Genomic DNA, 25551 nt, shown 5'->3' on the forward strand with positions numbered 1-25551 from the left:
GACTACCTGTCCGTGTACCGAACCCAGCCTGTTTTTTTAACTATATATATGATCAGTACAGACAATGCTTTTAATTGCAATTACACCACACAAGTGTAAAAAACAAAAGTTAACCGGTGTGATTACTAAAACACGGGGGGAATGCTGAAGTGAAAATAAGGAATATAGCTTCTAACAAGAAATGCATGGTTGTAGATGACCACAATGAATCTCACCGGACATCAAGAGAGTTTTCTTTAGCGATGCACACTAGACTTTACGGCGATCTGATCGGTGTTATCGGTATCGGCCGATAATTAGCCTTTTATACTGATCGGCTGATCGGCTTTCATGTCATAAATCGCCGATCCGATCAATGACGTTATCGATCACAGTGACAGAGACATTTAACTTCATCTTCGTCACGTATGAATCCAAAAGCTAGTTTATTTATAGCCTTATCACGTGTCTTGTTGCGCAGTACTGTAACTATCTGACGGCCAATAAAGTTTTTTCAATCTTATCGGTGAAAAAACATGTCGTCGGTGTGGGACTATTGTGTCTCAAACAACACGTAAGTTATTTGCAGTCTGTGCACCACTGAAGTACGTCGTGGGGAACATCATCTAAATGCTTCAACATAACAAATTTGATCGAGCACCTGAAGAATGTACACGAGGGGCATGCCGCGTTCAAGCAACGCAGCGTGGGGGGGGGGGGGAATAAATCGGACTTGAACTCTGGACAACACCCATCCATATAACAGAGACAGTGAGAAAGTTAGAGTAAGCATGTCATTAACAGTATTTATTAAAGTAATTTTATTGCAATAAAGTAATTTAATTGCAGTAAGTTAGCAGCCATTATTTCTGTCATGTAATGTTGATTTGACCTAAACTTATGTCAGTGGCCAGTCCTTGAATGCCCCCTAGAGGTCATTGGTGTTTTAACTTTTGTCTAAAATGCTAGAGAATAATTTGAGCTGGGACGGACGGGCTCCAGCACCGCCGCAACCCTTGTGAGGATAAGCTGTACAGAAGATGGATGGATACAGTACACAAGTATATACAATAAATGAACAAGTCATATAAATAGACAAATTGCTCCATCTTGTGATCGGATCGGTGATCGGTTATCGTTTTTTTTTTTTAAACTGGCTGATCGGTGATCGGCCCCAGAAATCCTGATCGCGTAAAGCCTAATACAAACATAACCAGGTTTAAATACTTTGAGGTCATCTTAAATGAAACTGTTCAAATACGTATAGAGTGAAATCATAGATTAGTTTCTAAAAACACTACACATTTGAAGATACCGTAATTGCTGAAAATGTGCAATGATTGAGAACTATGTAGTAGTCATTTGTGGAGATATAGCGTTAAACTCCAGCATGAGTCCCCCCACCCCCACGCCCCACACTATATAATTTGTACCACTACGGCGTGCAGTTAGCTAGCAATATGCTTACACCACCCATACCTGTATGCATCTTTCCTGGATGCCACAATTTATAGAACAGCTCAGTGTCGTTATTTAAATTCCCCAAAAATGAGCACATGAATAAGATGTTGACTTCATGTGGAGCCACGCTGATGTGATCTGAAAATCAACAACTACTTCCATCTCAGCAGTGATCATTTTACGAAGGATAGTATTGTAAACTTTCACCAGAGACAAAAAGGCTTTTTGGATAAGCTGTTACAAGTGAATGGGGCTTACTGTTATTTATTAACAATGATAAAATCATGTTTGTAAATAACTTCAATATTGTGTGCTTTGTACCAGAAATAAATATTTTTAATTGAAATTGAGGTAGCGGCCACGGTGGACAACTGGTTAGCACATCTGCCTAGCACATCTGCCTTACCGTTGTGAGGACCGGGGTTCAAATCCTGGCCCCGCCTTGTGTGGAGTTCGCATGTTCTCCCCGTGCATGCGTGGGTTTTCTCCAGGCGCTCCGGTTTCCTCCCACATCCCAAAAACATGCATGGTAGGTTGATTGAGGACTCTAAATTGCCCTTAGGTGTGAATGTGTGGGCGAATGGTTGTTTGTTTATATGTGCCCTGCGATTGGCTGGCGACCAGTTCACGGTGTACCCGCCTCTCGCCCGAAGATAGCTGAGATAGGCTCCAGCACCCCCGCGACCCTTGTGAGGATAACGCGGTACGGAAAATGGATGGAGGGATGGATGGATGAAATTGAGGTGAAAAAAAACTCCCACCAAATAAAGAAAAACATTTAAAAAGTTTGTTGCTGTTTGTAATTAGTATTCTGAGTGAAAATTATGATATAAAACAGGTTATGATCATTTCTCAACAGACTCTTATACAACAATGTCCCAATCGCTTGCCCACTGTTGCACATATGGACACATAGCACACCTGTCAGTAGCTACTTGGCATTTTTTTGCCACAGCAAAGAAGCATCTGGCTCATCCTATGACTTCAAAAAACATCGCAAGTGTTTTTCTGAGCTTATTTCTTGCCAGAAACACGACACAAACTGACCACATTTGCAATACAAACAGTGGAATGTACTTTGTGGCTAATTGTATTACAAAGGCAGTGATTCTTTGACAATGCGTTATTTAACGGCAGATTAAATATTCACCAGCAGCTGAGAGCAGGCAGACTCAAAAGCCCAGCTCTGAGTGCGAAGGGGTGTATAGTAAGACGTAAGATTTCCGAAACAAGCGAGAACACAGAGAAAATATAACAAGGGAAACAAAGGAAAAAAATGAATATGAGGCAGCATGAAATATGGGGGGGGGGGGGGGGGGGGGGAGACACACCAAGCAAAATGGCAAATGGACAAACAGTAACTGAATAATCAACTTACAGTACTGTTGAAACACATATGAAACAAATTGTAAGATATGTCATCATTAAAGAATTGATTCACTGTATTTCTTCACTGTGCCCCAATTCGTCCACTTGAATAAATAAACACCTCACCCCAAACAGATACCTCCACCATGATCCGGGACAACACAACCAAAAGAAACAGAGTTCTGCCTTTCAGTGATGAACAGAGACCATGATACAATATACAGTATAATAAACTAGAGTACATGATTTATAATGCATACTTAGTCTAACAGAGTGTAATTAACTTGCATTGTTTATTTGAGGAAATTTTTATATAGAACAGATGGGCCTACTATCTACTATCCTACTAAAATGATGAATAGTTTACCAACTAGACGCCTGCTACTTTTGAGTACAGTAATTAAATAGCCCCCCAGCCATATATGTGTATCTCAATAAATTAGAATATCCTATAAATATTGATTTATTTCAGTAGGTGAATTTAAAACGTTAAACTCAGATTTATTAAATACTGGGCATGAGAAAATACCTTTCAGAAAGACAATCTTATCTAATTTCTAGATTAAAAATCATTTTTATTGTTTCTTATGTAATTTTCTAATTTTTTGAGATAGTAAGTTTTGAATTTTCATAAGATGTAAGCTATAATCATCATAACTACTGTATATTAAAACCAATATTTCACCATTTGTGTAGTGAATGTATATAATAAACAAATTTCACTTTTTAAATTGAACGACTGAAATAAATTCAAATGTATTGAGATGCATTTTATATGAGCAACTAGACATTTTGGACAACTGTATTGAATAGGAACAATTGGCTGGTAAAAAAATCATTTCCCAGTGTACACCACCAGGTTCATAAAAGTATGTTTGGATGAGTTTGGTGTGGAGCAACTTAAGAGCCCTGACCTCAACCCCATCAAACTCTATTTGGGTATCTGGTCAACTGCATATACACTATTCTTCCATGTTCCCAGTACTTTTATCCATATAGTGTAGTTTTGAGCCAGTCTTATAGCCTTTAGTGTTATCTTCGGTCAAAGTGTTTATTTCTAGAGTTTGTTGTTTATTGACCATGACAAACTGCTTCTTCGTAACAAAGCTAATATTTAATAGAACTTATTCAATAGAACAATATGTCATCTGACGAAAGTGATGTCATGCGCATTGTCTCGAAGGGAGATTAGTTAAATAAAGCATTATCTTGACACACAGTGACAGGTTGTCATCAATCTGTCGATTGAGGTCTCGCATGAATTTATCCAATCCGAAACAATCTCCAAACCCCTATTTACAAGAACAGGATGAAATTGAGAAAATAATGGATTTTTGCTGCAAAACAGTTCATTCTAGCTTGTCTGCCAAAAAAACTAAAATAATGCTTAATGATGGATTGGTGTCTCAGAAGTTTCATTGATCGTGTCAAGTTTTTACTTTTACGGCTTAACTACACCGAAATACTATTTGTGAAACCAATGAATAATGAAAGTCTAAATGTCAATCAGATCCAGACTTTTTTAATCATTTTAATTGCATTGTGGTAGTGTATGAATGCAAAATCATTGTTAAAAAAAAAAGATGGCAAAACCTTTCACAAAAAAACTGTTAGAAACACTGACACATAAATCAAATGAATGCATACCAATGTCTCTATGACACATTTTTAGACCACAACTGTAGATACACTAGAAACACAGAGACATTATTAATTATCCCTCTGGGTGTAGTTTTAGCACACAAATCCAAAAGCACCAGGGCCTTTGAGCTTTCATCTTGTCATCCCAGTACCTCTGTAGTGTCACTCTGCGCCTTGGGAAAAGCTGTGTATGTGTGAGTGTGTGTAAGCTGTGTGTGTGGATAACATAACTGTCTCTTTTGAAGTCTCCTAACTCCTGTTGTTGTCAAACAACTACAAGTGGAGGAAGATTTTGAAGCACAGGGGGGGGGAAAAAAGTCTCCTAATTGGCAGCGCGGAGAAGAAGATGGGACCAAAGAGGAGATCTGATTGAGTTAAAAGTAATGCGGCGGCTCAACGGGGAGGAGTCGATTCATACCGACAGTAGCTGATACACTCACCGAACATTTCATTAGGAACACCTGCACACAATCTGATAAGAGTCGCTACAAGAACTTTTTCAAAAAAATAATAATGCTCACTTCTGATTGACACAATCAGCGATCTATTGCCATATTTCTCCAAATGGTGGTAGGGGAGTTTATTTATTCATTTGCAGAATGGGGGAGACATTTTTGGAGCAATATGAAACAATGTTACTAGAATATTACATGTTATGTCAAGTAAAAGTGGAGTTTAAACAAATGAAAATGGAGAATTAGAGAGAAATGCAGAGAAATGACAAGAACTACGGCAGACTGGGCAGAATTAATAAGTCATAAAGCTTCCCAGAACATAAACGTAGATGCACACAAGTGACACAACATTGTGGATTGATCACGTCAACTGTAACACTAACCATCATTAAAAAAGACAGCTCCACATAACATAAAATCATCTTTAATAATAACTAACTCATTTACAACATTAGAGTCTGCACAGTTTTATTTACCTAAGAGACTGTTTACGTGCTTTGCTGTTGCTGTTTTGGTTAGCCACCAAGTTTCAATGAGTTTAGAAGGGTTAGGTTTTGGTCTGTTAAAAATGACAGAATTACTGTTGTGTAAAACATTTTGGTTTTCTGAAAAGCTGTGCATCTGTTAATGTTTCTGTAAGACCATGCTGATGTTTGTTTTGTTCGTTTTATCTCATTTAGCTGGAAAGGTAAACATAATATTGAATATTTTTTGTACCACACAAACCCTTCTCATTCCTGCTTGTTGGCTGTGTGTGCATATTATTCAAGGGCATTATATCAAGGTTAGAATAGATTGTAGCATCATAACTGTGGCAACCCTGCTCATCACTATGGAAGAATGAAACAATATGAGGTAAGGCACCATATTCCATATGGTTTCCACATGCATCACAGGTCAGGGAGTTAGAAGTCTGGATTCTGCATCCAGATAGAACCATCACGAAGTAGGTGCAGTGCAGAGAAAGAAATTAAATAGAAGGTGAAAAAAAGGAATTAAATGAAGATATACAGAGAGAAGCAGATATGAAGTTAGTAGAGGGAGAGACTCAGGGAATTGGAGAGAGAGAGAGAGAGAGAGAAGTGAGAGGCAGCGATGTGCTGTCACTCAGTAAAATGCCACCCAGCCTGTCACATATCGCTACAATATTAATTACACCATGCCACACTCCTGAATAATGGAAAAGTCATATTTAACCAAATGAATTATTGAGCAGATGCTTGTCCTCGTGTATATAACTGGATCAATAAGCAGCAAGCACAGGTAATAAAATTCGAAAAGAGGGAGGTGGGGCTCCACTGCATTTATACAAGGGTCCATCCAGAGCATATGATGCAATTTGTGTGCGTGCAGTATATGTTTGTGTGTGCATCATTGAATATTTAAAACAATTAATACTTTTAGCATTCAATGGTTGGTTAAGCATCTGCTTGAAATTGAGCTAATACAGTATATTTGTAATACTTCTTATATGGCCTTCTCAAACATTCAGATGGTACTGAGGCATGAACTCATTAAAACATGACAACAACATCCAAAGATGTGTTGATAATTCCGAGTGGTGAAGAGTCGAACAACATCTATGGATTTTTAATTAGAACGTTCCTTACTTGGCCATAAAAGAGTCAGTGTTTTCACAATCAAAATGATTCTTCTCAAATTATCAGGAATTTTAGAAATTGGACCTGAACTATCCCAAGCAGGCGGATAACAAGACATAATGGAAAAAAGTGTGACCTCAAATATTGTGTCACTTCAAAGTCAGTATGAAATTTTTATAGCGGTGGCAAGGGACATATCATGTACTAATTTTACCCTACCTATTGTGTTATGTCAGATCTTTTTTTTAACAAAAAAACATTTGGTTATTTGCTTCGACCAAGAAATAATCTCCAAAATTTTGACTGAAACTTATTATTATTATAAATTATTATTATTATAAATTATTATTTTCAGTGCCTTTTTTAAAAAAGAAGAAAAAAAACGTTTTGGTTTTGGCAGTGGGCAAATGAATGTGGTGGAAATGTTATGTTAATGCTCAAACGTGACATAATTAACTGCCAGAAAGTCATACTTCAACAAGCTAGCGTTCGAAAAAAACTAACGTGGTTTATTCATTGCAGCACTTTTGAAAAAAAGAACCAAAAATATTCGTACCTGTGAAAGGTTATTCCCGGGTAGAAGCTCCAGTGTTGTGATTGTTCGACGTGAGTGCAACCTTACGCAGCACAATATGCAGGCATCCTTGTTGTTTAGGTTTACAACCGTTGTCGTCCGTTCACAAACATGGAATCCGCCGACATATTGCCCTCCCAGTAGCTTTGCTATATGGAATGCACTGATTATTTGCCCCCACTAGCATTGCGTTGCTGTAGGCACGCTACTCAAAGGGGAGTGTCGTACATACGAGGACTTGCTTGCTTCCGGCTTTTCGGCGTTGCGTCGTCAGTAACCTTAGAAGGTTTTAAAAGTAACGAGCTCATTTAAAAAATGTAAGGTATATAAAGTCCAGTTATTTGTGTTTAAAAGGTAAGGAGTAAAAGTAAAAATAAATATTCAAGTAAAGTACAGATACCTACAAAATCTACTTAAGTACAGTAACAGAGAGACAGGCAACTTTTCAGATTTGCAAGTGGGAACTTAACCCATACTCCCTGCACAGAAGTCAGGCAAGTGAACTATTATGCCACCAGTGACTCATGTGGAAAGAACATTCCAAAATCAATTGAGTGTTAAAGTCAGTTGAAAATTACAAACGACTACAGCACTGGCAAGAATCCTCTGCAGGCACAAGATTTGCTGCCTCTTGTCAGCACAAACACACAAATACACAGGGTAAGACAAAAGGATATGTGTAGCACTTGGTCAACACTAAATAACTCCATTGGCCCAGTCCTGAGAGTGGAGACTGTTTTGCTGGAGAAAGAAAAGGTTGACATTGTCCTTCAACTGAGTGCATGACTGTGCTCAACATTATCTGAGCACCTTTGTGTGTACATTAGGTAACAAAGCCCAATGTACTCGTGTGCGCGCGCATGTGGGTATGTGTTGGCTGCACACAGCACTCCTCTTCCCAATTGATCAACACTGCCATCCTCACCTCCCGGGGAAAAGGATGTAAGCAAAAAAGTTAAAAGACCTTATTTGTAAATAGATCACATGGTAAATAAGTGTTTGTGTTGCCCATGTTGCAGCTCAGGGGGGTTGGTTGGGAAAGATTTGCTCTGCATTGCTGCAAATGGCCAAAGAGGTAAGAGCCCTCAAGGCTATTAAACAAAAACAAAAAAATCTTTGCCCTTTACAACAGTGTTGAAAACATGTTTGCAAACTATCAAGTATGCTCCAAATCAACAGTGAACACTTGACCAATCACAAGCCTTAAACAAGTGATTTAATAATAATCATATCCAGTACCAGTCAAGAGTTTGACACACTTTCTGGAAAAACCTTTGACTGGTACCGTATTTATACTAATAGGGAAGTGGTCGGGGCTAGCAAGTTCTTCTCTGCTGGCCGAAAAAGAAGCACTGACCTACATTTCCAAACAAATTTGAAAATTGATTCAATGAAATTGTATTAATTCATACCGAAGTCTAGGCTATTCTCTTCATTTCATAGCTTAATCTGGATGTTAGCGTTTTTTCATCCAAACAGATTTGGGCCTTGATGTGCTGACATGTCAGTTTCATTTGGCCAGGGTCTTCAGAATCAGTCGCGCTTGTCTGATCTAACTTAAACGAATAGATCTGTTTAATTTTCTTTTTGTATTGTGATTGGTTGGTTCGAGCAAAACTTGACCAGCAAAACAAGTGTAGCAATGTGCACAGATGACTACAATTAATAATCTCTGGTTGAGTATGATGTCCATCCATCCATATTCTGTACTGCTTATCCTCACTCGGGTCGTGGGGATCCTGGAGCCTATGCCAGATATCTTCGGGTGAGAGGCGGGGTACACCCTAAACTGGTCGCCAGCCAATCACAGGGAACATTTAAACAAACAACCATTTGCACTCACAATCACACCTACGGGCAATTTAGAGTCTTCAACCATGCATGTTTTTGGGATGTGGGAGGAAAACCAGAGTACCCGGACAAAACCCACACGGGCACGGGAAGAACATGCAAACTCCACACAAGCGAGGCTGGATTTGAACCCAGGTCCTCAAAACTGTGAGGCAGATGTGCTAACCAGTCGCCCACCATGTCACTGAGTATGATGTATTTTATTGAAATGGTTTTGTCTTTTTATTAGATTAGAGTTGATTCTGAAATGTTGTCTATGATGTATGTGGCACAGTTGCATGCTGTTATATTGTGTTTTTGTATAGTATTGACGGGTTCTAAAATTGCGACATAGTAGTGGTGGTTTTATGAAGGTGGATTAAGTCTGGTAAATGATAATATCTATTGAAGGCCCAGAGAGGAAATGCACGGTCCACCACTGGGTGATGTACTAGGATGACTGGAACAAGTATGGGACATGAGGCCCTCTTTTGATAAGGAGAGTAGTGTTAAGGCCGACAGTTGTACTGTAGATGTGGTCTGCCTACCATGCTACAGTACGTGCTGTGGTCAGTGTATGACCTACAAATTTCCAACCTAACCCAGATTGAGAGTTGAGGCAGAGCCTCAGAGTTCTGTGAAATTTGGTGCAAGAAATGTGATGGTTTCCTGTGACGCCATTACTGGTATACCCAGATAGAAAAACCTTCAGTTCAGGTGAGCCCAGGACAATTAGAACAAGTGTGAGACGTGGGCCCAATTGCAGAAGGGGGAGGTAGTGTGACAGCACACAAAGCCAATGCAGTTGTGTACAAAATCAGGCTTTCATTCTGTGTCGTGGCCAGTGTATAAGTTTTCACAATCAAGTAGACAAGGATTCCCAAGGGTTTGTGAAAATTGGTGTCAGAAGTGAGGTGGTTAGCCGTGTTTTCCCACTCAATATACCTAGGTTCCAAGAGGAAACACGGTAAAAAAAAAAAAAAAAAAACATGTTTCCTGATTGAAGCAGATTCAAGGAGAGAGAAGGTAGAATGTGATGAGGAGAAAGTACAAGAGGAGGAAATGAGGAGCCAGAAAGGAAGTAAAGCAGCAGCAGTGGAGACAAGGATGAAAAATGGGCAGGACAACAGAGAAGAGGAAGATTTATGGTTTCGCTTGAAGTGAATGACGAAATCATGGAGAAAAACCTCTCTCACCTGGAGAGTCGTACAAGTTTACACAGGTTTTGGGCTTAGGATAAGATCTGCATCAGAAATCGACAGATGTTGAAGTAAATTGGAGTTAATGAAGACGGGGGGGGGAAATGCTACAGTGACCCAAAGCAAAGAAAAATAACAGCAATTCTTGTTTCCACTTAAAATTGACTTAATGGTAGCAAACTAGTTCAGAGGAAAATTTCACACACTTTTGCATGCATACTACTTGCTCAAGCATGTACTGTATAATGTACATGCGTGTGTGAGCAGCTATGGACAAGCTATGGAGTAATTAATGTCTGCACATTCCCACACACGCTTACTATGTTAAGGTTTCTCCCTTGGATTGAGCTCCATCTCCATCCAGCTTCCTCTCGTGAAAACATAGCCTTCTCCAAGATCGTTTTCTCAGAGTGAGCAGCCGTTAATTTATGAATAAAAACAGAGTTATGAGCGACGCTTGGAGCCACAAAAAATCTAGTGCATATGGCTGCGTGTCTTTCTTCTTCTTTTCCTTTCAGTTTGTCACTTTCGGGGTCGCCACAGAGCATCATCCTTTTCCATGTAAGCCTATCTCCTGCATCCTCCTCTCGAACACCAACTGCCCTCATGTCTTCCCTCATGACATCCATCAACCTTCTCTTTGGTCTTCCTCTAGCTCTCTTGCCTGGCAGCTCCATCCTCATCCTTCTACCAATATACTCACTATTTCTACTGTGGACGTGACCAAACCATCAAAGTCTGCTCTCTCTAACTTTGTCTCCAAAACATCGAACCTTGGCTGTCCCTCTGATGAGCTCATTTCTAATTGTATCCAACCTGGTCACTCCAAGAGCGAACCGCAACATCTTCATTTCCGCCACCTCCAGCTCTGCTTCCTGTTCCTCTTCAGTGCCACTGTCTCTAATCCGTACATCATGGCTGGCCTCCCCACTGTTTTATAAACTTTGCCCTTCATCCTAGCAGAGACTCTTCTGTCACATAACATACCTGACACCTTCCTCCACCCGTTCCAACCTGCTTGGACCCATTTCTTGACTTCCTGACCACACTCACCATTGCTCTGGACGGTTGACCCCAAGTATTTAAAGTCCTCCACCCTTGGTATCTCTTCTCCCTGTAGCCTCACTCTTCCCCCACCACCCCTCTCATGCATGCACATATATTCTGTTTTACTTTGGCTAATCTTCATTCCTCTGCTTTCCAGTGCATGCCTCCATCTTTCATACAGTTCCTCCACCTGCTCCCTGCTTTCACTGCAGATCGCAATGTCATCTGCAAACATCATGGTACACGGGGATTCCAGTCTAACCTCATCTGTCAGCCTATCCATCACCACTGCAAACAGGAAGAGGCTCAGGGCTGATCCCTGATGCAGTCCCACCTCCACCTTAAATTCGTCTGTCACACCTACAGCACACCTCACCGCTGTTCTGCTGCCCTTGTACATGTCCTGTATTATTCTAACATACTTCTCTGCCACTCCAGAATTCCGCATGCAGTACCACAGTTCCTCTCTGGGTACTCTGTCATAGGCTTTCTCTAGATCTACAAAGACAGAATGTAGTTCCTTCTGACCTTCTCTGTACTTTTCCATCAACATCCTCAAGGCAAATAATGCATTTGTGGTACTCTTTCTAGGCATGAAACCATACTGTTGCTCGCAAATACTCACTTCTGTCCTGAGTCTAGCCTCCACTACTCTTTCCCATAAGTTCATTGTGTGGCTCATCAACTTTATTCCTCTATAGTTCCCACAACTGTGCACATCACCCTTGTTCTTAAAAATGGGCACCAGCACACTTTTCCTCGATTCCTCAGGCATCTTCTCACGCGCTGGAATTCTATTGAACAAGCTGGTCAAAAAACACCACAGCCACCTCACCTTCCATACCTCCACAGGAATGTCATCAGGACCAACTGCCTTACCATTTTTCATCCTCTTTAATGCCTTTCTAACTTTCCCCTTACTAATCACTGCCACTTCCTGGTCCACCACACTTGCCTCTTCTACTCTCCCTTCTCTCTCATTTTCCTCATTCATCAACTCCTCGAAGTATTCTTTCCATCTATCTAGCACACTACTGGCACCAGGCAACATATTTCCATCTCTATCCTTATTCACCCTAACCTGCTGCACATCCTTCCCATCTCTATAACCTCTGTCTGGCCAACCTGTATAGATCATTTTCTCCTTCTTTAGTGTCCAACCTGGCATACATGTCATCATATGCCTCTTGTTTGGCCTTTGCCACCTCAACCTTTGCCCTATGTCACATCTCAATGTATTCCTCCTGTATCACCTCTCCTCAGTCCTCTCAGTGTCCCACTTCTTCTTAGCTAACCTTTTTCCTTGTATGATTTCCTGTACTGTGTGGTTCCCCACCAAGTCTCCTTCTCTCCTTTCCTGCCAGAAGATACACCAAGTACTCTCCTGCCTGCCTCTCTGATAACCTTGGCTGCAGTGGTCCAGTCTTCTGGAAGCTCCTCCCGTCCACCGAGAGCCTGTCTAACCTCTTCCCAAAAAGCTGCACAAGACTTGTCCTGTCTCAGCTTCCACCACATGGTTCTCTTCTCTGCCTTTGACTTCCTAATCTTCCTCCCCCCACCAGAGTCATCTTACACACCACCATTCTATGCTGTCTAGCCACACTCTCCCCTACCACTACCTTACAGTTGGTAACCTCCTTCAGATTACATCGTCTGCACAAGATGTAATCCACCTGCGTGCTTCTACCTCCGCTCTTCTAGGTCACCCTATGTTCGTGCCTCTTCTGGAAAAGTGTTCACTACAGCCATTTCCTTACTTTTTGCAAAGTCTACCACCATCTGTCCCTCCAAGTTCCTTTACTGGATGACGTACTTACCCATCACTTCTTCATCACCCCTATTTCCTTCACCAACATGTCCATTACAATCTGCACCAATCACGGCTCTCTCTGTCTGGGATGCTCAGAAGTACTTGGTCGAGCTCCTTCCAGAATTTCTCTTTCACCTCTAGGTCACATCCTACCTGTGGGCCGTAGCCACTAATCACATTACACATAACACCCTCAATTTCAAGCTTCAGCCTCATCACTCGATCTGATACTCTTTTCACCTCCAAGACATTCTTAGCCAAATCTTCTTTTAAAATAACCCCGACTCCATTTCTCTTCCCATCTACACCATGGTAAAATTATTTAAACCCTGCCCCTAAACTTCTAGCCTTACTGCCTTTCCACCTGGTCTTCTGGACACACAATATATCAACCTTTCTCCTAATCATCATGTCAACCAACTCCCGAGATTTTCCTGTCATGTCTTTGGGGCCGTGTAAATTGATCGAGGCTGAGCTCAAGTGCAGCATGCTAATGCTTAATGTACCAAAGGCAAGAAGCCATCTACCAGCCTTCATTAAATGCTTGCACGCGCCAAATGATGCTCGGCTATTTCTTTAGGTCACAGCGCTGTCCAAAACACGTATAATACTCTTTCAGTAATACGGTTAATTAGCCTATTAAATCCTCTGATGAAACCTGATCAGCTGTAGAACATAAACTGGGGTTTTCAAGGGATTTCACTCGAAATCCATTCAGTTGCTCTGGTCTTGCACTCTTTTTTTGTGACTATAAATGTGGTTTTCTGCTAAATTCATCGCATTGGGAAGGGCAGGCACTAAAAGCAACAACACCGAAGTCATACACCGAAGTTCTGCCTATATTTTCAGGAAAAATAAGCCGCAAAAGTCTGATTTTTAACAGTTGTTACATCATGTAAGGGGGCCTGCAATAAAAGACTTCAGCATCACCATACACGTTATTTGTAATCAAAGTTAACAAAGAGCTTTTTGGAAAAATTACTAGTTGGTGGGCTAACTTTTTTTACACTTGCATTAGTTAAAGTATTGCATTAGTTAAAGTATTGCATTAGTTAAAGTGTTAATATTGCTTTATATTACAACCCAGATAAGTGAAGGTTCCATAAAAAAGTCAAAAAATTATAAAGATGAAACGTCAAAAGTCATTGTTCATTTTTGTGTTAAAAAACGTGTCTATGCGTTTAACCTTTTCGAAATAACAGACAAATAGCTAGATAGATAGATAGACAGACAGACAGACAGACAGATCAAGTAGATTGCACCCCCAAGTGCTGCTTCGTGCTCATATTTGGAAAAGTATGTCATATTTGAAACAACTGCAGACCAGACAGCCAACCGGCTTTAGAAGGAGGAAGTGGTATGAAAAAAAGTTTTTGAAGATATGTTTTTAAATGTAACTAAAATTGTAATTATGGAATTCTCCAGGCGGCACGGTGGACGACATCAGCCTCACAGTTCTGAGGACCCGGGTTCAATCCCTGGCCCTGCCTGTGTAGAGTTTGCATGTTCTCCCCGTGCCTGTGTGGGTTTTCTCCGGGAACTCCGGTTTCCTCCCAGATCCCAAAAACATGCATTAATTGGAGACTCTAAATTGCCCGCAGGTGTGACTGTGAGTGCGAATGGTTGTTTGTTTGTATGTGCCCTGCGATTGGCTGGCAACCGGTTTAGGGTGTACCCCACCTCCTGCCTGATGACAACTGGGATAGGCTCCAGCACGACCCTAGTGAGGAGAAGCGGCTCAGAAAATGGATGGATGGATGGAAGGAAATTTCCAAAAGCAACTGTGATTTTATTACACATTTTCTCCCAGTAATGTAATTGTTTACATTACATTAGAGAACATGCAAACTCCACACAGGCGGGGCCGGTGATTGAACCCCGGTCCTCAGAACTGTGAGGCAGACGCTCTAACCGGTCGTCCACCGTGCCGCCACAATTACATACATTTTCTATTTAAATTACCTAATCTAGTTCCATGTAATTAGTCCCCAACACTGGTTAGCTTTCATCACGTTACTCGGAGTGCGACAAGCCTACACGTATAAAAGTGAGGGAGACAAAGATGAGGGAAACTCCGAAGGCCACATGGAATTAGGTGGCTCATCTCGTTCTCCCGCTTCTGTCCCTGTTGCAGGCAGAGAGGCGCATCAAGGAAACCTCTGAATAGCTCCCACGTTGTCCTTTAAAGCCTCAAATGCTTTTAAAACCTTCGCAAACGCAATAATGCCTTTGAAAAATAAGATCCAGGTCATGCTAATTGGGAATTAAGGGTTTAAGTGGAAAGCTCAGCAAGCTTTTGTGTCTAACGAAGGCCAAATCTGGCCCGCCACATCATTTTATGTGGCCCACGAAAGCAAATCATGTGCATCAACGTCCATGATTCTGAACCAAAATATCAAATTGTCTTATGTAATCAATAATGTTAAAATTTAGCAAGCATTTTTTTTTGTTACCAATCCCCTTTTTTTACAGTAACTGAACAACCTATTACTTATACTTCTAATTTAGAAATTGGTTATCAATCAATTTGTTGTGTATATGCAAAAATATGAGGCGATTACCCATTTATATGGTTTCACCATCATAATGGCCCTCTGAGGGAAACCCTAACTACAACATGGCCTGTGATAAAAATGAGTTTGACACCCCTGGTGTAAAAGATACTACGTTTAAATACAGAAGAACCAACACCCCCTCTCCAAATCAGCGCCCCCCACACACACATACACAAGGCTGACTCTTTAAATATAGTGTGACAATCATTTTTGTAGCATTTAACATCTAATTGAGTTCCATTTAGAGTGTTGATGAATAAGTACAGCTGCTCTGCTCTCACCATCTATTATAAACAGTGAGGTCAAGAAAAGGCCATGTCATAATTACAGACATACATTAAAAATACGAAAAGGAACATCCATCCTTTTATCCTCACTAGGGTCGTGGGCAGCTATCTTCAGGCGAGAGGCGGGGGACACCCTGAACTGGTCGCCAGCCGATCGCGGGGCACATAGAAACAAACAACCATTCACACTCACATTCACACCTACGGGCTATTTAGAGTCGTCAATCAACCTACCACGCATGTTTTTGTGATGTTGGAGGAAACCGGAGTACCCAGTAAGGAACAGTTCTTTCTATTTGTTCTTCTGTGTAATTCACCTTTTAAGTCACTGGGGTAAGTACAAATGGACATTTTGTGGAAAAAATAGTCGCGGTCGGAAGCAAAAGATGTCATGGCAATGTGTGTACCCAATAATCATTAACCATGCACTGTACCCAGTGGCATGAGATTGAAGCTACCAGTAACACAATAGTGACTCTCACTGCACGGTACCGAGTTCAGCAGCTTCACTCGCGAGTGATGATTTACCATTCGCAAAAACAGTTACGACCGAGTACTGCAAAGTACCTGGTCAGCCAGGGTTCCAAGTATGCTAAGCAGATACTGTTATGTCAACCACTGCTGAGCTCTCATTGGCCCAGCAGATTCTCCACATCCTCACGCTTGACAATGCAGTATTATACCCTTAAATCCACTTTGCAGTCCTTTGTCTCGCTGCCCTCAGTCTCCTCTTGGATAAAAATTTAACTACAATGCCTATTATTCTCCTACATTGTTGTTGCTTGCTTCAGTGTGTCTTGTTCTCACTGATGCATTCAAGGCAGCATGTTTTTTGGCAGTTTCCTGAGGTACTGTTTTGAAGTGGAAAACCGAGCTGAGTTGACCCATTTGTACAGTGGAAAATCAGCAATATTGTAAGAGGTGTCCTGGCAGGTCCAGCACTAAAATAGGCAATCTGGGGTCGCCATAGTAATAATATTGTGTACCTTATTCTCCTTGTGCTTGGGAGGGTTTTCTCTGGGCACTTCGGCTTCCTCCCACATTCCAAAGACATGCATATTTGGTTATCTGAAGACTCTAAATTGTCCAGGTGAATTTGAATGGTTGGTTGACAATGGATGGCGACCAGTCCAGGGTGTACCCCGCCTCTCGCCCCAGCTCACACACAATACAACAGTTAACTACTACTTTGCTTCTGTCCTGGTAGCCACATCAGCAACATTCCCTGCGTCAGCGTTGCCATGGCAATTAAGCAGACTTGTGAATATCAAAGTCACTGGCACAAGAGGCATATGACTCGCACACTTGGGGCTCACTCAGCTGACAAATGGATTAATTAAAGCCCAGCTTACGTCCACTCTGAAAGCCTCTGTTGTGTTATTTGCACGGATTCAAGGCAAACAGACTTACTGCCAACCACACGCTCTTAATGTCTTTCTAAATATTCCCAAGGACCTCATAAAATGGCTTTTCCCTGCCTTATTGGTGAATTATATATATTTACACAGCAATATTGCCAGACGCTCCACACATCTGTGGAACCAGAGTAAAGGTCAAGTTTCTTTTTGAATGTGTAGACTTGTCTTTGGATCGGCAAAAGCTTAACTAAACTTAAACATGAAACTACACACTAATAATAATAATTAGACATTTCATAGGGTTTTTACAATAACTTACTGGCAAAAGTGTTGCCAGTAGGTTACTGTAGTCATACACCAGCTGTGAATCATTATTTGCTCAATACAAGTTGATTAGCTTGCTTCAATCAGGTGACGCTCTGTGAAAGCAGCAATTGGCTCCTGTCTCTTGACCTCTACAATGAGCTTCCTACAATGGACACACACATTGCTACTACTAAACTCACGTGTCTATACAACCCCAATTCCAATGAAGTTTGGACGTTGTGTTGAAAGAGAAAACAATGATTTGCAAATCATGTTCGACCTATATTTAATTGAATACACTACAAAGACAAGATATTTAATGTTCAAACTGATCAACTTGATTGTTTTAGCAAATAATCATTAACTTAGAATTTTATGGCTGCAGCACGTTCCAAAAAAGCTGGGACAGGGTCATGTTTACCACTGTGTTACATCAACTTTTCTTTTACCAACATTCAATAAACGTTTGGGAACTGAGGACACTAATTGTTGAAGCTTTGGAGGTGAAATTATTTCCCATTCTTGCTCGATGTACAGCTTCAGCTGTTCAACAGTCCAGGGTCTCCGTTGTCGTATTTTATGCTTCACACATGCGCCACACATTTTCAATGAGAGACAGGTCTGGACTGCAGGCAGGCCAGTCTTGTACCCTCACTCTTTTACTACGAAGCCACGCTCTTGTAACACGTGCAGAATGTGGTTTGGCATTGTCTTGCTGAAATAAGCAGGGGCGTCCATGAAAAAGACATTGCTTGGATGGCAGCATATGTTTCTCCAAAACCTGTATGTATCTTTCAGCATTAATGGTGCCTTCACAGATGTGTAAGTTACCCATGCCATTGGCACTAACACAGCCCCATTCCATCACAGATGCTGGCTTTTGAACTTTGCGTCCATAACAGTCCGGATGGTTCTTTTCCTCTTTGGCCCGGAGGACACGACGTCCACAATTTCCAAAAACAATTTGAAATGTGGACTCGTCGGACCACAAAACACTTTTCCACTTTGCATCAGTCCATCTTAGATGAGCTCGGGCCCACATAAGCCGGCAGCATTTCTGGGTGTTGTTGATAAATGGCTTTTGCTTTGCATAGTGGAGTTTCAAGTTGCACTTACGGATGTTGCGCCGAATTGTATGTACTGACATTGGTTTTCTGAGTTGTGTGTTGTGGTGTTCCTGAGCCCATGTGGTGATATCCTTTACACATTGATGTCGGTTTTGATGCAGTGCCGCCTGAGGGATCGAAGGTCACGGGCATTCAATGTTGGTTTTCAGCCTTGCCGCTTACATGCAGTGATTTCTCCAGATTCTCTGAACCTTTTGATGATATTACGGACCGTAGATGATGAAATCCCTAAATTCCCTTGTAATTGTATGTTGAGGAACATTGTCCTTAAACTGTTCGACTATTTTCTCAGGCTCTTGTTCACAAAGAGGTGAACCTCGCCCCATCTTTGCTTGTGAATGACTTAGCAATTCAGGGAAGCTCCTTTTATACCAAATCATGGCACCCACCTGTTCCCAATTAGCCTGTTCACCTGTGGGATGTTCCAAACAGGTGTTTGATGAGCATTCCTCAACTTTCTCAGTCTTTTTTTCCACCTGTCCCAGATTTTTGGGAACGTGTTGCAGCCATAAAATTCTAAGTTAATGATTATTTGCTAAAAACAATCAAGTTTATCAGTTTGAACATTAAATATCTTGTCTTTGTAATGTATTCAATTAAATATAGGTTGAACATGATTTGCAAATCATTGCATTCTGTTTTTATTTATGTTTAACACAACGTCCCAACTTCATTGGAATTGGGGTTGTAATAGAATCATATACAATGATGCTTTTCTGCAACGGTGCCCCATTGCTCGTGTTCAGGATTTCTACACAATAGATTTAATTTTTTCATTCTCTTTTTTGTATTATTGTATTTTCCTGCACGTGTCTCTTGCTATATACATGGCTTGTTATTTACACCGATTCGCGTAAACACTGGAGCCATGAATATTACAATGCATTCTGGGAACATATATTACAGTATACATAGACATTTATGTAAATTCTCCAGTTATCACATACCATGCAGTAAAATACTGTGAAGTGATTATGCTTTAATTAAATATAGTTTCCACTGCATCATGGGATTTTGTTTGACATCACACACCATAAACAGAGAGTTACTATATATTTTTTAAAAATCAGAATAAAAATCAGAATCATCTTTATTTGCTAAATATCTCAAAAATACACAAGGAATTTGTCTTCGGTAGTTGGAGCCACTCTATCGACCCACAGTCAGCGTTTCATCAAAACAAAGTGCAACATACTGTAAATGTAATCTTCTTCTTTTCCTTTCGGCTTGTCCCGTTAGGGGTCGCCACAGCGCGTCATCCTTTTCCATGAGAGCCTATCTCCTGCATCCTCCTCTCGAACACCAACTGCCATCATGTCTTCCCTCACGACATCCATCCACCTTCTCTTTGGTCTTCCTCTAGCTCTCTTGCCTGGCAGCTCCATCCTCATCATCCTTCTACCAATATACTCACTCTCTCTCCTCTGGACGTGTCCAAACCATTGAAGTCTGCTCTCTCTAACTTTGTCTCCAAAACATCGAACCTTGGCTGTCCCTCTGATGAGCTCATTTCTAATTTTATCCAACCTGGTCACTCCGAGAGCGAACCTCAACATCTTCATTTCCGCCACCTCCAGCTCTGCTTCCTGTTTTCTCTTCAGTGCCACTGTCTCTAATCCATACATCATGGCTGGCCTCACCACTGTTTTATAAACTTTGCCCTTCATCCTAGCAGAGACTCTTCTGTCACATAACACACCTGACACCTTCCTCCACCCGTTCCAACCTGCTTGGACCCGTTTCTTCACTTCCTGACCACACTCACCATTGCTCTGGACGGTTGACCCCAAGTATTTAAAGTCCTCTACCCTTGCCATCTCTTCTCCCTGTAGCCTCATTCTTCCCCCACCACCCCTCTCATTCATGCACATATATTCTGTTTTACTTCGGCTAATCTTCATTCCTCTTCTTTCCAGTGCATGCCTCCATCTTTCTAACTGTTCCTCCAGCTGCTCCCTGCTTTCACTGCAGATCACAATGTCATCTGCAAACATCATGGTCCACGGGGATTCCAGTCTAACCTCATCTGTCAGCCTATCCATCACCACTGCAAAAAGGAAGGGGCTCAGGGCTGATCCCTGATGCAGTCCCACGTCCACCTTAAATTCTTCTGTCACACCGACAGCACACCTCACCGCTGTTCTGCTGCCCTCGTACATGTCCTGTATTATTCTAACATACTTCTCTGCCACTCCAGACCTCCGCATGCAGTACCACAGTTCCTCTCTGGGTACTCTGTCATAGGCTTTCTCTAGATCTACAAAGACACAATGTAGCTCCTTCTGACCTTCTCTGTACTTTTCCATCAACATCCTCAAGGCAAATAATGCATCTGTGGTACTCTTTCTAGGCATGAAACCATACTGTTGCTCGCAAATACTCACTTCTGTCCTGAGTCTAGCCTCCACTACTCTTTCCCATAACTTCATTGTGTGGCTCATCAACTTTATTCCTCTATAGTTGCCACAGCTCTGAACATCACCTTTGTTCTTAAAAATGGGCACCAGTACACTTTTCCTCCATTCCTCAGGCATCTTCTCACGCACTAGAATTCTATTGAACAAGCTGGTCAAAAACTCCACAGCCACCTCTCCTAGATGCTTCCATACCTCCACAGGTATGTCATCAGGACCAACTGCCTTTCCATTTTTCATTCTCTTTAATGCCTTTCTAACTTCCCCCTTACTAATCATTGCCACTTCCTGGTCCACCACACTTGCCTCTTCTACTCTCCCTTCTCTATCATTTTCCTCATTCATCAACTCCTCGAAGTATTCTTTCCATCTACCTAGCACACTGCTGGCACCAGTCAACATATTTCCATCTCTATCCTTAATCACCCTAACCTGCTGCACATCCTTCCCATCTCTATCCCTCTGTCTGGCCAGCCTGTATAGATCCTTTTCTCCTTCTTTAGTGTCCAACCTGCCATACATGTCATCATATGCCTCTTGTTTTGCCTTTGCCACCTCTACCTTTGCCCTGTGTCGCATCTCAATGTATTCCTTTCGCCTCTCCTCGGTCCTCTCAGTGTCCCACTTCTTCTTAGCTAACCGTTTTCCTTGTATGATTTCCTGTACTGTGAGGTTCCACCACCAAGTCTCCTTCTCTCCTTTCCTGCCAGAAGATACACCAAGTACTCTCCTGCCTGCTTCTCTGATCACCTTGGCTGCAGTGGTCCAGTCTTCTGGAAGCTCTTCCCGTCCACCGAGAGCCTGTCTCACCTCTTCCCGAAAAGCTGCACAACACTCGTCCTGTCTCAGCTTCCACCACATGGTTCTCTTCTCTGCCTTTGTCTTCCTAATTTTCCTCCCCACCACCAGAGTCATCTTACACACCACCATCCTATGCTGTCTAGCCACACTCTCCCCTACCACTACCTTACAGTTGGTAACCTCCTTCAGATTACATCGTCTGCACAAGATGTAATCCACCTGTGTGCTTCTACCTCCGCTCTTGTAGGTCACCCTATGTTCGTGCCTCTTCTAGAAAAAAGTGTTCACTACAGCCATTTGCATCCTTGTTGCAAAGTCTACCACCATCTGTCCCTCCAAGTTCCTTTCCTGGATACCGTACTTACCCATCACTTCTTCATTGCCCTTATTACCTTCACCAACATGTCCATTACAATCTGCACCAATTACGACTCTCTCTCTGTCTGGGATGCTCAGAACTACATCATCTAGCTCCTTCCAGAATTTCTCTTTCACCTCTAGGTCACATCCTACCTGTGGGGCATAGCCACTAATCACATTACACATAACACCCTCAATTTCAAATTTCAGCCTCATCACTCGATCTGATACTCTTTTCACCTCCAAGACATTCTTAGCCAACTCTTCTTTTAAAATAACCCCGACTCCATTTCTCTTCCCATCTACACCATGGTAAAATAATTTAAACCCTCCCCCTAAACTTCTAGCCTTACTGCCTTTCCACCTGGTCTCCTGGACACACAATATATCAACCTTTCTCCTAATCATCATGTCAACCAACTCCCGAGATTTTCCTGTCATAGTCCCAACATTCAAAGTCCCCACATTCAGTTCTAGGCTCTGTGTTTTCCTCTTCTCTTTCTGCCGAAGAACCCGCTTTCCACCTCTTCTTCTTCTTCTTCTTTGACTTCGACTTCGACCCACAGTAGCTGAATTTCCAACAGCGCCCTGCAGGTTGACGGCGCCGGTGGCGGACGTTGTTAACCCGGGCCACGACTGATCCGGTATGGAATTCTTTGGATGAACGCTCATATTTGTTTGGCAAGGTTTTAAGCCGGATGCCCTTCCTGACGCAACCCTCTGCATTTATCCGGGCTTGGGACCGGCCTACAGTTTGCACTGACTTGTGCCCCCCATAGGGCTGCATTACATACTGTAAATGTAATGCGAGAGTTAAATAAGACACGCATTCAACGAACTACGGGTAACATAAACACACATTATTAATGGTATGATAATCCAGATCGTTCATAAACATTCAGAATTAACGTCTCTATTATGGCAACAGTTCAACATTTCGTGGCGCAAGGCATGCTGGGAGCCACACAGCCTCTGCTACAAAATACAGTAACTCTCTGTGTGACGTCAACCAAAATCCCATGATGCAGTGGAAACTGTAGTTAATTTCTGTAAAATCACTTTAAAGTATCTTATTCTATGGTATGTGGTAAATAACTGCAGAATTTACAGGAATGTCTAACAGTGTGGAACAGGCCAAAAACTCTCAACAGACCAAGTAGACATGACAAAAATCTCACAGCTTGTGTCTTCTCTGAAGATTAAAATCTTTCATGTATAGTTTTATGGATGTTAATGTAGGTGTGATACTTCACATGTTCAGAGCAACACTCCAGTTTTTATGACAGGCATTACTTTCAGTCTTGTTGCTCGCCTGGGTCAGCCTCACGCTCGATGTGCTAAATTATTCAATTCAGTTCACCCATCAAACGATCAGCAAATAAGCAATTTCACATGCTACAGGAATGTTTGAGTTAAGGTTAGTATTCGGATCATTATGGACATTTTTATTGAGAGTAATTTGAGAATAAATATGTGGATTTATAAATAAATGCATGTGTTTATTTGTTTTTGTTGGTTTTACTCTTTGTATATTTGCTGGCTGTTTAAGCGCAATATGCTGATGAATAATGGGGCCATTAGAACCACAGCAGAACACACAGTGTCCTCTGCTCCTGTTCAATACTATGTGTGTGTGTTTGTTTGTGGTTGTGTAGGCTTGTGGCAGAGTTTGTACAGTAAGCCTGTGTGTGTCCTCATAGTAAATATGGCTGATGGATCCTTGCTCTAAATTTTCCTCCTATGAAACACTCCTGCTGGTATGGTGGGTGTAATTCATTATTCAGCTCATGGAATGAGTCCTGTGGGTAATTATTCCGTGTGTGCATGTGCGTTTGTATTTGATATTTAAAAATTCACTACATACAATCATGTGGTCATGGGAGCAAGTGTGTTGCTTACAATTGGCCCATTGATACGTTTCTCTCCCTTAACTTTAAACCTTCTTTTTTTGGAATTTGATTTTTGAAGCAGTAGATATCAAAGCAAGGCATTTGTTAAAAATGTCCTTTGTGAATAGTGTCATCATCAATTTGTTTCTGTTTGTTTGTTTCTCCCTGGCTTCGGTATTGTGCTTTTTTTTCCTAGCCTTTGTGGCCACCGTATGTCAAAACAAGTATCGCATCACTCTGTCCAATTTGTGTTCGAAAACAACCTGCAATTGGCAATGTTTCCAGTGTATTCACTTAAATTTACAAGCTTTGTTATTGTTGTTATTCTTATTTTTTTGTTGTAATTCTAAATTCCATAGGACCTTTCCAACTTTGTAAATTCTTGGAATTTTCCAACCCAATTAATAAATGATTCTGAAATTGATATTCATACATTAGTATTTTTTGTATGACGTAACAAATACATTTGTCAGTTAACTATTAATTAAACTGCTTCATTAATAATTGGAGTGCATTTTTGTTTGTGCAAAATTCTACAAAATGAACCTAAAATGTAATTTTTCTACCAAATATTGTTTCTCCTTATTTATTAATGGGGCTTAACCTTTTGTGCGAAAGTTTGCTGAAGTAAACCAGAACCTTCAGCTTACTATTAATTAAAATGTATTCTGTCATTACCATATATTAGTTTTTGTTCAGTATTATACAAAAGTAATCCAAAAATATTTTTGTTTTCGACTAATCAACATTTTTCTTTCCGACTAATAACAGTGCATAACAGTATAAAATCCTACTAAAGCAAACCAATACAGTATGCCTGTTTTATACCAAACTAGAGTAATCAATTTTCATCTAAGTTCCACTATGTTTTGTGCTCAATCAGGGGTTTGTACGACTGCCGCACAGTTCTGAGATTCAGGTTACAAAACCTTGGGTCCGACCTTCCTTTATAGTTTGCTCTTGTTCTCGCAATGCTAGTGTTTTATTTATTTATTTATTATGATTATTTTTTGGCTACTGTTGCTTCCTTCCATATTTCAAAAACAAAAACTGTAAGTTGTCCATCGGTGTGAATGTGAATGGTCGGTTGCCTAGATGCGCCCAGCGATTACTGATGACCAGTCCAGGGTGAACCCCGCCTCTGGCATACAGTCAGATGGCATAGCTTCAAGCTCACTCGGGACTGATGAGGAAATGTGCTATAGAAAATGAATCAATGGATAACATTTTCTACTCCAACAATATTGTTATCATTATTTCCAAACGTGATGCGAGGGTCAGGCTGGAAAACCTCTGATGACTCATGATGGAAAATCTCCAAAGACTCTCTTATTACTTAACAGAACCAGTTGATCTTTCGAATGTCCCATGAAAACAGCGCAGATTTTTCACAACTGACTTGACTTCAATCGTATTCTCATGCTTGACAAGAAGTGATAATGAGTGGCAGTGTAAGGCTGCTATCAACAGACTCCACTATTATTGACTT

The 25551-nt window shown here is 41.2% G+C and overlaps 1 protein-coding gene across 4 annotated transcripts in view; it reads right to left on the minus strand.

The window, feature by feature from the left end:
• Positions 1-25551, minus strand: part of LOC133474272 (MAM domain-containing glycosylphosphatidylinositol anchor protein 1) — a 271446-nt gene that overhangs the window by 207472 nt on the left and 38423 nt on the right. Inside the window, exon 1 of one of the 4 annotated variants that reach the window (XM_061765796.1) lies at positions 7062-7287. The exons of the other annotated variants lie outside the window; for them this stretch is intronic. The gene's annotated coding sequence lies outside the window, so the exon portion shown is untranslated. Of the gene's footprint in view, positions 1-7061; positions 7288-25551 lie in introns of those variants that run through there. 4 annotated transcript variants of the gene reach the window in all.

The sequence above is a fragment of the Phyllopteryx taeniolatus genome, chromosome 2 (assembly GCF_024500385.1).
Source record: "Phyllopteryx taeniolatus isolate TA_2022b chromosome 2, UOR_Ptae_1.2, whole genome shotgun sequence".
NCBI lineage: Eukaryota > Metazoa > Chordata > Actinopteri > Syngnathiformes > Syngnathidae > Phyllopteryx > Phyllopteryx taeniolatus.